Genomic DNA, 12210 nt, shown 5'->3' with positions numbered 1-12210 from the left:
CCCAGGCTTTCCCATCCAAATGTCCCTAAGCTCTCTTCTTGGGTTTGCACAGTTGTCTTCTCTGGTCCATCTTGTTGAGTGCTGGACTGTTCTGCTGGCGTGTCCGTACCTTGGCTTTAGGAGTGGCCTAGGGACAGCAGTTAGAGGTGTGGTAAGTAGAATGACAGTCTTAGGTGTGAAGGCTGGGTGACTACCTGCATGAGCAAATGGCCTGTTGTGGGGCAGGCTAGGCGAGGATGTGGAAAAAGAAGGGAGGGTGCCATGGACTGAGGGCCAGAAGCTGGCTCTTCCTGTGTAGCCACATCTCAGTACAGAACCCCAAGGAAATCTCGATTTCTAAAATACAAACCTAAACTTTTAGGTTATTATTAAGATACATTTTCTAATGTAGGAAAATATGACATTTTATTTGAGTTTTTTTAGCATGATTTATAATTTTTAAATACACATATGAGGCGCAGATTTTAGGAGCCAGTCGCATCCACCTTTATAGCAGAAAGTAATATTTCTCAATGAATAATACCAGATAAGGCTTTATGATAAAGCAGAGAATACAATTTCTTATATGCCCATCTGGTGTTCTTGAGGGAAATAAATGTGATGTTAAGGAATAACTAAGGTTTTTATGTAGATGATTCATAGTATTCACTTACTCATTCAAGGCATATATTGCATTTCTACTATGTGTCAGGCACTGCTTTAAATGCTAAAATATAATGGGAAATAGTAATACTGAGGGTGTTGGGCTTCATCTTTATGGGATAATCTTATAAAACTTAAGTTATTCATGATTTTAAGGTGAATTTCATTGCAAAAGACTTTTAATTGCAACCCTCTTCATTGCTCTTTGCTGAATTATAATTGGCAGATGTGCTTTTATTTTTGCTACTTAATTATAAAATATGAACACTGCCTCTGGTCACATTGTTCTTCCCTAGAAATTTTCAGTTGTTTCACATTGCCTACTCAATTAATTATGAATTTCTCACTCTAGCATTCGAGACTTTCATAACATGTTACCTACTTCCTTTCTAGCTTTATTGCTCACTTCCACTCTTATACGAACTGTGTTTTAGCAATATTGGATTACTTGTTTCCCCATTGTGTCTACACTTTCTTCATTTTTATCCTTTCCTTATACAGTCTCCTTTCACTATAAACTGTCCCTTCAATCCTGAAATCCTTCCACCTGAAATCTCAATTCCTACTCAGGCATGACCTTCTCCACAAAGCTTTTTGAATCCCTTCTACTGATTTTTGTTTCTACTGAAACCTCATGACACATTGTCTCCAGTTCTCTTAAGGAAAAAAAAATATTGTCTTTTATTGTAGTTATTGTTTCTTTTTCTGATCTCTCTTTGAAGGTAGAATCTAATTTACTCTCTTTGGTATTGTTTTTTAATTCCTGTTATGTACTGAATGCAAGCTGTGACTGGATCAGTATGAGATGAATCAAGAGGAAATACTATTTGGAAGACCTGATCATGCCTGCTATGGATTGAATATTTCTGACGCTCAAAATTCACTTATTGAAATTCTAACCACCAATGTGACTATATTTGGACTAAGGAAGCAATTTTTATTTTTTATAAATTTATTTATTTATTTATTTATTTTGGGCTGCGTTGGGTCTTTGTTGCCGCGCATGGGCTTTCTCTAGTTGCAGCGAGCAGGGGCTACTCTTTTTTGCAGTATGCAGGCTTCTCATTGTGGTGGCTTTTCTTGTTGTGGAGCACGGGTTCTAGGCATGTGGGCTTCAGTAGTTGTGGCACGTGGGCTCAGTAGTTGTGGCTCTTGGGCTCTAGAGCACAGGCTCAGTAGTTGTGGTGCCCAGGCTTAGTTGCTCTGCCGCATGTGGGATCTTCCTGGACCAGGGATTGAACCTTTGTCCCCTGCAATGGCAGGCGAATTCTTAACCACTGCACCACCAGGAAATTCCCAGGAACCAATTAATTTTAAATTATTTTAAATAAGGTCTTAGGGTGGGGCTCTGATCTGATGGGATGTGTCCTTATAAGAAGAATCACCAGAGATCCCTCTCTCTCTCTTTTTGTTTCTTTCCATCAAGTGAGGACAGAGCAAAAAGGCTACTGTCTACAAGCCAGGAAGAGAGCTTACCAGGAATGGAATCAGCTGACTCCTGGATCTTGGACTTCCAGCCTCCAGAACTGTGAGAAAATCAGTTTCTGTTGTTTAAGCTGTCTATTCTATGGTGTTTTGTTATGTCAGCCCCAGCTGACATGTTCAGTATTAAGAGTGTGGTGCTGCTGTAATAAATACCTAAAAATGTGGAAGTGGCCATGGAACAAAGTTATGTGTAGAGGCTAGAAGAGTTTTGAGGCTTTGTTAGAAAAAAATCTGAGATTGCTTTGAAGGAACTGTTTGTAGAAATATGGATGTTACAGGGCATTCTGGTGAGGTCTCAGGCAGAAATGATGAATAGGTTGTTGGAAACTGGAGGGAAAGTGCTCCTTGTTGTAAAATGGCAAAGAACTTGGCTGAATTGTGTTCTACTGTTTTGTAGAAGGTAGAACTTGTAGGTGATGAAATGGGATATCTAGCTACAGAGATTTCTAAGCAAAGTATTAAAGGTGTAGCTTGGGTCATCCTTACTACATTACAGTAAAATTCTAAAGGAGAGATATGAATTGAAGAAGGAATTGTTAATCAAAAAGGAACCAGAATTTGGAGATTTGGAAAATTCTCAACCTATCCATATTGCAAAAAGAAAAAAAATCCCACAGTAAAGAAACAAACGAGAATGCATGTTCTGAAGAGAACATTAACCATTTGACAAAAAGATCATGAGTGTAACTCATGGACTTAAACAGACATCTAAGCAGAAGCCAGGAATACAGATGGGAATATACCAGCAGAGATATTGCCAGTTTGAACAAAATGGGACAGAGAAAGTAGAACAGAATGAAGGAAGGCTGTCAGACTTCTTGGATTCTACAGGACCAGACCTTAGAGCTATGTGGCTGCAAATGTGAGCTCTCCTTCAAATAAGGGAAAGAATGACCCTGAAGGCAACTCAGAGATCCTAGGGCTGCCACACCCACCACAGGCCCAGCAGACAAGGCTGTTTCCCCTTTGGTTTCAGAGAGCAGGGCCCATGCAGAGGGCCATATTGGTGGGGCCTTCAGTGAGAGCCAAAGGAACCAGATCACACCCCCTCCCGCAGCTGAAGGGTTGTGGTCACCCCACAGAGCTGAAGGAGCAGGGTTGCCTCGTTCCCACAGTGGGGGCAGGGCTGCAACTCCAGTGGGCTGGAAAGCAGGACACTGACCTAAAGAAGATTCTTCTCAAGACGCTACTTTGGAGAAAGATCCTATAGGCTCTTGATCTAAAAATACATACAAAGTGATAAATTCATAGTCAGCCCTACCTCCTCATTTAAATATTAAAGAATCAAAGTTCAGAGTGGTAAAAAAAAAATGCTCATTAGATTTTGAGCACTTTGAGGTGCCATGTCTTATTTATTATTGTATCCCTACCTCTATGATAAAATAGTTCTTGGTGCTCAAATTTACTTGGGAAATAAATTTCACCAGTAAATATTATTGGGAAATGTTTGCTAAATGGTAGGTTTTCACTGAGAATAATAGAGCATTAAACACTGGTTCTCTTCCTTTTGAAAAACATAGAAATTACTGTAGCGAAAAAGTGCTGAGAATGATAGCAGAGACATCAGTCAGTCAGAGTTTGGTACATTTCAGGAAGATGATAGGTAGATGGTTTTGTAGTGGTGGATAAGCTGCAGAACAGGGAGCTGAAGTCCAAGCCTATACAACAAATGACTGAAGCAGAAGTGAGAACCAGTTTTTTTCTTCCCCAGAGAAAAACCAATGCAAAACAGTAAATACTGAGAGCAAGGATGGCAGGTGTGGGAGAAGAGACAGGAAATGAGAGATTTGATTAAAGAATTCTCTGTGTTATCCTATAATCCCTGAGCCCTGAGCTAATTGTCCTCAGGCTTAAATCAGACAAACAATCTTAAGGAAATGGAATAATTACCCTAGAAGGTCAAGGCCTTCAGAGTCGGGGTAGAGTTCCTGAACAGGACTCCATATTTTGGCCTTTGACACTTCCCTACCTGTGTACCTATAGTGATGTTTGCAGGCCAAAAACCCGCCCAAGATCACAGAGCTTGTGGTTACTTCACCTATTTAAGGGAAAGATGAGTGATGTTAGAGAAAACCTACATATGCTAAACTATGTCAAAGAGCTTCTCTTTTATAAACAATTTAAAACAGATAACCAGACATTTGGGGAAAAATAGCTGCACAAAGAAGTCATATCAAGAAGGGCCAACAAAACATCTAACTTAGAGGAAATAGGTCATCTGAAAATAAAAAAGATTCTAATACCTCCCAGTTTGCCTGATAATGTTGGTTTCTGTTTTCTTAGTTTATGATTGATAACACACCTCTTTCACTGTCAAAAGTGTACCAGTTTAGACAACATATGATATGGTCTTCTTAAATTTATAAGAATTTTACTAATTGTTTCAAAATGATATATGAAGGTAGTATAACTATTATAAAGCAAGAACAATAAACCAACTGCAGTGAAAGCAAACTTTCAAAGACTGAGAAGGAGCTCCCAAAAATTAAGAAACATTATTACTTAAATAAAAACGAAATGGAAGGGCCAAAAGAAAAAGTTGAGAAAAATCTCAAGAACATATAGCAAAACAAGACAAACAACAATGATGAAAACAAAAAAACATACACAAAAAAACTAAAAAACAGAAAATCAGAGAAAATGTTGAGCTCTAGAAGATCAATCCAGAAGACACAAGGTCAAAACAATATATTTGGAATGAAAATTCTTATTACAAAATGAGAGAAGAAAATAGTATTATTAAAGAAGTAATAGAAAAATACCCAGTGCTAAAGAAAAGGGTATTTATGGAATTTAGCTAAATTCTACAGAGTGTAGAACAGGAGGAAAGGGAAAATGACAACAACAACAAAAACCCAATCTTGAACTCATTTTCATGCCTTTCTAAAACACAAGGATAAAGAGAAATCCTAAAATCTTCTGTTGGGTAGAAAGAAAACATCCCTCTACCCTTCTAGGTTTTTCTGACTGGTCTAAGAATTAAATTGATGTGAGACAAATTAACAGAAAATCAAATTTAATTTTGTATGTATGGGACTCCCACATACATGAGTGGTTCAGAGACCCCCTCCCCCCCTGAAGGTAAAATGAGGTATATATATGCAATCCTGATCTAAGGAATGGGGTAGGAGCCTGGGGCTTCCAAGGACAAGAAGGTTATTCATAGGATGATAAGAAGAACAGCTGTTTGGTAATGAGACGTTTGCCCTGCCATAGACATAGGGTCACTTAGATAAAATTACCTCCAATAATAACTGTTTTCTGGGGGAAATCCCCAATTTAAATTCTTCTAGGTAGTTGAGAGGGGCAGTAGTTTCTCTTGAACCCACAGGGTCTCTATTGCCTTTAGCTCAAAATAATTCTCATGCAAAAGTGGCATATTTTAGAGAGGCTTGTTCTGAACCCCTACACATAAGAAAAAAAGAGCAACAACAAAAATAGGTCCCCTACAAAGGAAGAGGAGTCAGGCTATTAGACATCTCTTCAGGCTGTGGACACATCCTTTGGATACTTGAAGATGATGGACTCCTTCAAAGTTATGACAGGAAATGATTTTAAATTTATAAGTCTATAATCAGTACACTTATGAATCAAGTATGAAAGCAGAATAAATTTTTCAGACATACATGCATTCAGAATTTATTCCCATGCTTCTTATCTCAAAAAAAAAAAATCCTTGTGGAAATATTCTAGGAAAACAAAGAAGGAATCAGAAACAAATGAATATGGAATACAAAAATCAGTAGGATTGCAATGAAAAAAAAATCTTGGATTGACAGTTCTTGTAGTCAAGCTGGCACACATTGAAACCTTCCACCAATAGTATGTGTAGCATTTTCGAATATCTTAGTAATTTCACAAGCTTTTTTTTTTTCAAGTCAAGAAAAATGAAAGCCAAACAAAATCTGTACCAAAAAATCAAGGTCCAAATATGAGGAAAATTAAAATAAGGCATGGTTAATGGGGTATCACTAGAGATAGTCCATTTGAGCTTGTTATGTGGAATTAAATTAACCAATCCTCGAAGTGTGGAAAAAGTCATGGCTATACTTAAGAATATTTTAAAAAACCCTAATAGTTGACAGAATTTGGTAAGTGTTAGGAGGAAGAAGATGTACATGGAAAGAGGTATACTACTTTCCTCATCTTGCATAATACAGAGTTAGGAGTTACTCTCTGAAGTTAAAACAATACAAAATTGAGGTTTTAATATCTTATGTTAAAGTCATGAAGATGATCAATAGAAAGAAAATAAATGCAAGTAAAAACAAACGGCAGGAACAAGGGAGGAAGTATTGTAAGAGATTTCTAATTCTTCATAGAAGAGAGTCAATAGATACTACCTGAAGTTAAAAAATCAACAAATACAGTTTAAGAATATTATTTAGATTTAAGAAGATAGTCAAAATAAAAGTCAAAAAGAGAAAACACTAAAGAATAGCCAACTCTAAGGAAAGACCAATGTAAAGTATGGAGAAGGAGCAATTTTAACTTTTTATTTCAATTCTGTTTGAAATTTGTATTATTTTATGAATAATTAATAGATAATGACTGATGTTTAATTATGATGGGTTATGGTTAATTCATTCATTCAGTCATGAAATTAGTATTTCCTCAGCACTGAGTATGGGCCAAACATTGTTACAGATTTTGAGATTAGAGATTGTTACCTCACGGATTTTATATTGCACTGGGGGAGACTGAAGATAAACAAGGAAACCAAATAAATGAATATGACATATTTCGATAGAGATAAGCCTCTAAAGAGAATACAACAGGATAATGAGATCTAGTGTGTATAGGGTTGAGGGGATACATTAGGTGGGAGGTCAGGGAGGTGGCTCTGTAGAGGAGATATTTGAGCTGGGGCCTGCTTGTTGAGTAGGAAGAACTAGCTGTGAATAGAGGCCCCGACCAAGGTGGATGAAAAGAGTTCCAGGCAGAGGTAACAGTTGTCACAAAGGCCCCAAAGCCTATGGTGGGCTCAAGGCACGGAAAAAGGAACAAGTGCCCATAATGTAGCAAATGAGGAGAGTGTGTAGGGTCCAGATGGAGAAAGGTCTTGTAAACCATGGCAAAGTTTGGGTTGTATTGTAATTGTGATGGAAAATAACTGAAATGAATCAGAATTTGAACTTTGGTTTTCTGATTGAGAGTCCAGTGGAATTTTCTGAAGTGTGATGATGGACAGATCATCTTCCCTGTAGGAATCTTATATGTAAAATTCTGCGTCTATCTCGATTTTGGAGAATTAATGAACTTTAAAGTATCTTTCAACATTGATTTGTGCTGAATAATTTATAGTTGATATTTTGCTACATGGTGAAACTTATTCATGCCTTGCATTACCCATTTTAGTGGAATATATTCTACTATTTGTCACAAAGAATTGGGAGACAATTTCACTCACTTTCTCTGCTAATCTGTTTTTAATAGTCCTCTTCAGGGACCACAATTTACTCTTCTTAGCCCTTCCATAAAATAGTAGGCAATTAACTGTACAGAGAAGCCTCCAGCCTTATAAAAGTGCATTTTATCTAGACCTCAGCCTTCTGGAAGTACTGTAGGGTAAACCAAATAGACCAGAACTTTGGTATATGTCAGAGATTCTCAAATGTGCTCAGATGATGAAGTACCTAGACAACGGATAAATCATTTGCATTTCTCAGGCCACGCTAGCCAAGAGGTAGGGATGGTTACAATTTCAGCAGTGTCATTTGCCCATTTTTATTCTCTACCATAGAAATTGTTGGCACTCTAGCCTCTCTTTCAGTTTCTTTCAAATATTTCAGGAATTTCCCTGGGGAGAGCTCAAGGATCCTCGGGAACAAGTCCCTCAATTGTCATGACCGTTCAATAATACTCTGCTCTGCTCTGGATACCTTTGATGATGTTGACTGCTACCTCAGAGTCCTGATGCCAACCATTGTAAATGCAGATGTCAGAGCTCAGGAAACTGTCTTCGATGTTACCCAAAATCAGTGTTCCCTAGAAACATAATTTAGAAAGCCTCTTTCTTACATTACTATGCGCCCACAGAACCAGCTGTGGGTACATACTAATGTAAGAACTAATGGCAAAGGCAATAGAGAAAAGAAGGAGGTCTTGCACACGTGGCACTAATTTATCCATTTAACCAACACTTCTTGACCAGTATTGTAAGTAGGCATTGAACAAGACAATCTAGATCTTTTTCTTCATAGATTGATAGAAGAAGAGTCACTGGACTTCGTTCTAAGGCAGTCCAAAATTTAGATATCAGATAGATGAGATGAACCAGTAGAGGAGATTTCTCAGGGTTGCCAGGGATGGTGGGAAAATACCAATGGTATGCTGTCACAGAATCTGAAGGAGGGATTGGTCAACTAAGTGAATTGCTATTAAGAGGTTAATAAGAATAAAAGATAAAATACCATCCTTTGAATTTGGTAACATGCATGTTGTTGATAATTTTGATGAGCAGTTTCAAAGAGCAGTGGTGATGGAAGCCCTACTGCAATGGTTTATGCAATTCTATGTGAAAAGTTAGACAGAGAGGATAGAAAATTTTATGTTTCTCCATGAAGAGAATTGAGAAATGGATCAATAACTGGAAAGGATATGAGGTCAAGTTAGTGTGTGTGAATACATGTGTGTGTTTGTTAAGACAAAAAGGAGTGTTTGCATGCTGGTGAGAATGATCCAGTAAAGAGTGTGAAATTAAAGATTCATTAAAGAGTAGAAAACTTCAGAGAGAAGGTAGGACTGGTGAGGGACCCAGAAGGTAAGTGGAAGGTTTCAGTTTTATAATAGCAAGGATTCATCTTCCTTCAAATCTGGAGGTGCATTTTCAGGTTGGTTTGTAGATCCAGTGCTGATAGTAACATGACAGATAATAGGAAGTGATGGTGACTGAGACAGTGGAGAAACATGCCTTACTTAAAGCTATTCAAATTAAAACAACAAGAACAAAATAAACTAATACTGTGCCTAGAAAAAAAAAAATCCCAAAACACCACTGACAAGACTTCTTTTGCCCAGATTTGGCAATGGCCACCTGTTATATAACCTTTCTTTGAAGTCAGTAGGCATGCTGCCAACATCGAGCAGAACTGGTCTCTGATGTCCTTGTATTCCTCAGAGGCTGCACCTCAAACAACTTGATACTCCACTTTCTTAACTCCTTGGCTTCTGACACTGCTATGTTCTACTTTTGTTACGGAAGATGGTTTAGTGCTGTGCATCTCACATCTCCATACATGGGAGAGAGTTCCCGTTCTACTGCCCAGAGGAATCAGTATTGGTGAAATGCTTCTGATCTCCCTCTCCACTCTCTTCATTATTTTCTCTCCATCAAGAGGAGCACACAATCTTGACAAGAGCCTGATTCTCAGTGGGTGGAGTTGGCTTGTTGAAAATTGTGGTCCAGCCTGGTAGATTTCTTTCTTTGTTCCTGAGCTGAGACAAAATAGAACCTCTGTCCCTTGGGGTCTTGATGCCTGAATGTGCCCAAGATGCTCTGTAGTTTCACTTCTACCCATATGTGGATCCCAGATCTAGACTTGAGAGAAAGTAGTGGGAAGCCCCCATGTTGACTGCAGATCCATGCTACACCCTCCAATTCAACTTTGCGAGCAACAAAGAAGGTAATGAATTTAGACTCAGTCTTGGCTCTTATTCTATTTATTACTTGGTTCAGGTATTGTAGTGGAGAAACTGAGGAATTAGGCTCCCAGCAACCTAGGGGACCTTATAGCCCTGCCTTAGCAAACCAACGGGATTTTCCTGGCCATCTGGCATGTTATATTCTTCCTTCAATTCTGAGCACATGGACTAAGTAAACTGCTAAAAAATAGTTAAGAAAGCATGGACTAGGTCATTCTATTTCCTCAAGATAAGGGTGATTTATGGAAGATATAGCCAGGGTATGGGACAAATACATGTGATGTTCTTTTGCCTTAACATTCTATGCTTTATCATGATAATTTTTACACACTTGTTATCTTAGTATATCTCTGATGGAGAATAATGGAAGTCTATCTCTTGATGCCTTAATGGGAAAGGAAGAGTTGTTGTCCAATACAGTTACTCTCAATCATTGGTTGTAAGTGAGATAAGCAAATTCCCTTAAGAGGGAGAAGCAGCAACCTGGTCGTATCCATAGAAATTTGTTTGCCTCACTTAAACCAGAGACTTTGAATCATAACTATCAAGGACTAGCTTTAATGGACAGCCACACCTCAAGAAAGTCTGTTACTAGGGCCCTAGTGAATGTTGGTAAGGACACTCCCCTAAATATGGCTCTGTAAGAGTTGGATGCACTGGAGGAAATTAGTACGTTATATACTTACTCTCCTTATGGAGAATAAGTAACTGGAGATTATGATAACCCAAACTTGGGGGGGTGTGGGGACACCTCAGCCAAGGAAAACTATAAAAGGAGTCAGGGAAGTCAGTAAGGAGGATCCCTGTACTGCTAGCCAGATCAGCAGAACGGGTTTCCTCAATCACCCATATAATTAGATTCCCATTGAAATGCAAAGAAATTGGCTTCTTTACTCTTACCAAAGAGTTCCCTCATCCTCTATATATAGCTATTGGCTGAGGCAGGGCTACTGTAGAGAAGGATAATGAGAAAGACTTCAAGTAGTCTGTTTTTCTTGCCCTGTTTACATGTCAGTCACCTGGTCTGAATGGAGATAACATGGCTGGATATGGCAAATTGGTTTTGCAATACTAGCACTTCAAATCCTCAGTAAGCCTAGTGTTGAATTGATAAGGTTACAAAGGATATTGAGGCAGCACTGGAACAGTGATACTCAGGAACCATAAGCTACTACTGAGGTGCTACAATCAGAACCAGCATCTGGTAACTGTTTACCCAAACAGTCCAAAGTTCTGGGACTGAGAAAGGAGAGTTAACATCAGGGTAAGGAAGTCAAAAATCTTAAGGGTAAAGTTCTTTCTGTACTGAAACATTAAGCTGGATATTTAAAATTTTATTTTTAAAATATCACTGTTTTATGTTTAAATCTTATTTAAAACATTTTAAATGTATTCTCATCTCTCTGAATTTAAAGAGCCTTGGCCTAATAACTCCACTATCCTTTCCCTTTAAATGTATTAAAAGATCAATCATAGGTCCTATATCTCAGTGTAAGTATTTAAGAACAGCAATATATTCAAGTGTTTCAGGAATTGCAGGATTCATTGTAATTCCAGGAAACCTGGATGTGATGAGGACTAATTTGACCATTGAAGGATACTGAGGAAAAATACCTGAATTATAGGGTTGTGCTAACATTACAAGTTGGATAAAAAAGGACCAAATATATTTCTTAAGATAGATTCACCTTCTCTTGAGTGTATGATTGTAATTATTTTTAATCTTTTTGGTGAAGAAGGAAAAGAGTGTATAGAGCTCACATCTTGCAAAGTACAAGCAAGTAGCTATGCCAAATGGGGAGGTCTGGAGCAACACAAACCTACCAAACTAAAAATATGGAGCAGTTCCAGATTCCAGGGGAAGTGCGGGCTCTGGTAGGGAAACTGGACAAACAGAGATGGGTCAGGGGGATGAGTGGGTGCTGATCCTTCCCAACAATCCTCTCTTCATTTTCCAATTTGACCTTCAATACTCCCTATGTGAGACATTAACTAGGTTGTACTACAAGTAAAGGAAGTTGTCAACCACAGCAAGTGCTATGCTTGGTGTGGTTTCTATTCAGGAAAATCTCTAAATCACTCTTTTTTTAATTTATTTATATTTTTGGCTGTGTTGGGTCTTCGTTTCTGTGCTAGGGCTTTCTCTAGTTGCGGCAAGCGGGGGCCACTCTTCATCGCGGTGCACAGGCCTCTCACTATCGCAGCCTCTCTTGTTGCGGAGCACAGGCTCCAGACGCGCAGGCTAAGTAGTAGTGGCTCACGGGCCTAGTTGCTCCGCGGCATGTGGGATCTTCCCAGACCAGGGCTCGAACCCGTGTCCCCTGCATTAGCAGGCAGATTCTCAACCACTGCGCCACCAGGGAAGTCCTCTAAATTACTCTTAATCACTAAGTGAAGACATTCTTTCCAAGAACAATACATTTTAATTCCCAGCAGTTG

The sequence above is a fragment of the Balaenoptera borealis genome, assembly GCF_965194805.1.
Source record: "Balaenoptera borealis genome assembly, chromosome: 2".
Taxonomy (NCBI): Eukaryota; Metazoa; Chordata; class Mammalia; order Artiodactyla; family Balaenopteridae; genus Balaenoptera; species Balaenoptera borealis.
The sequence above is the reverse complement of the archived record's forward strand: the minus strand, read 5'-3'. Positions refer to the sequence as shown.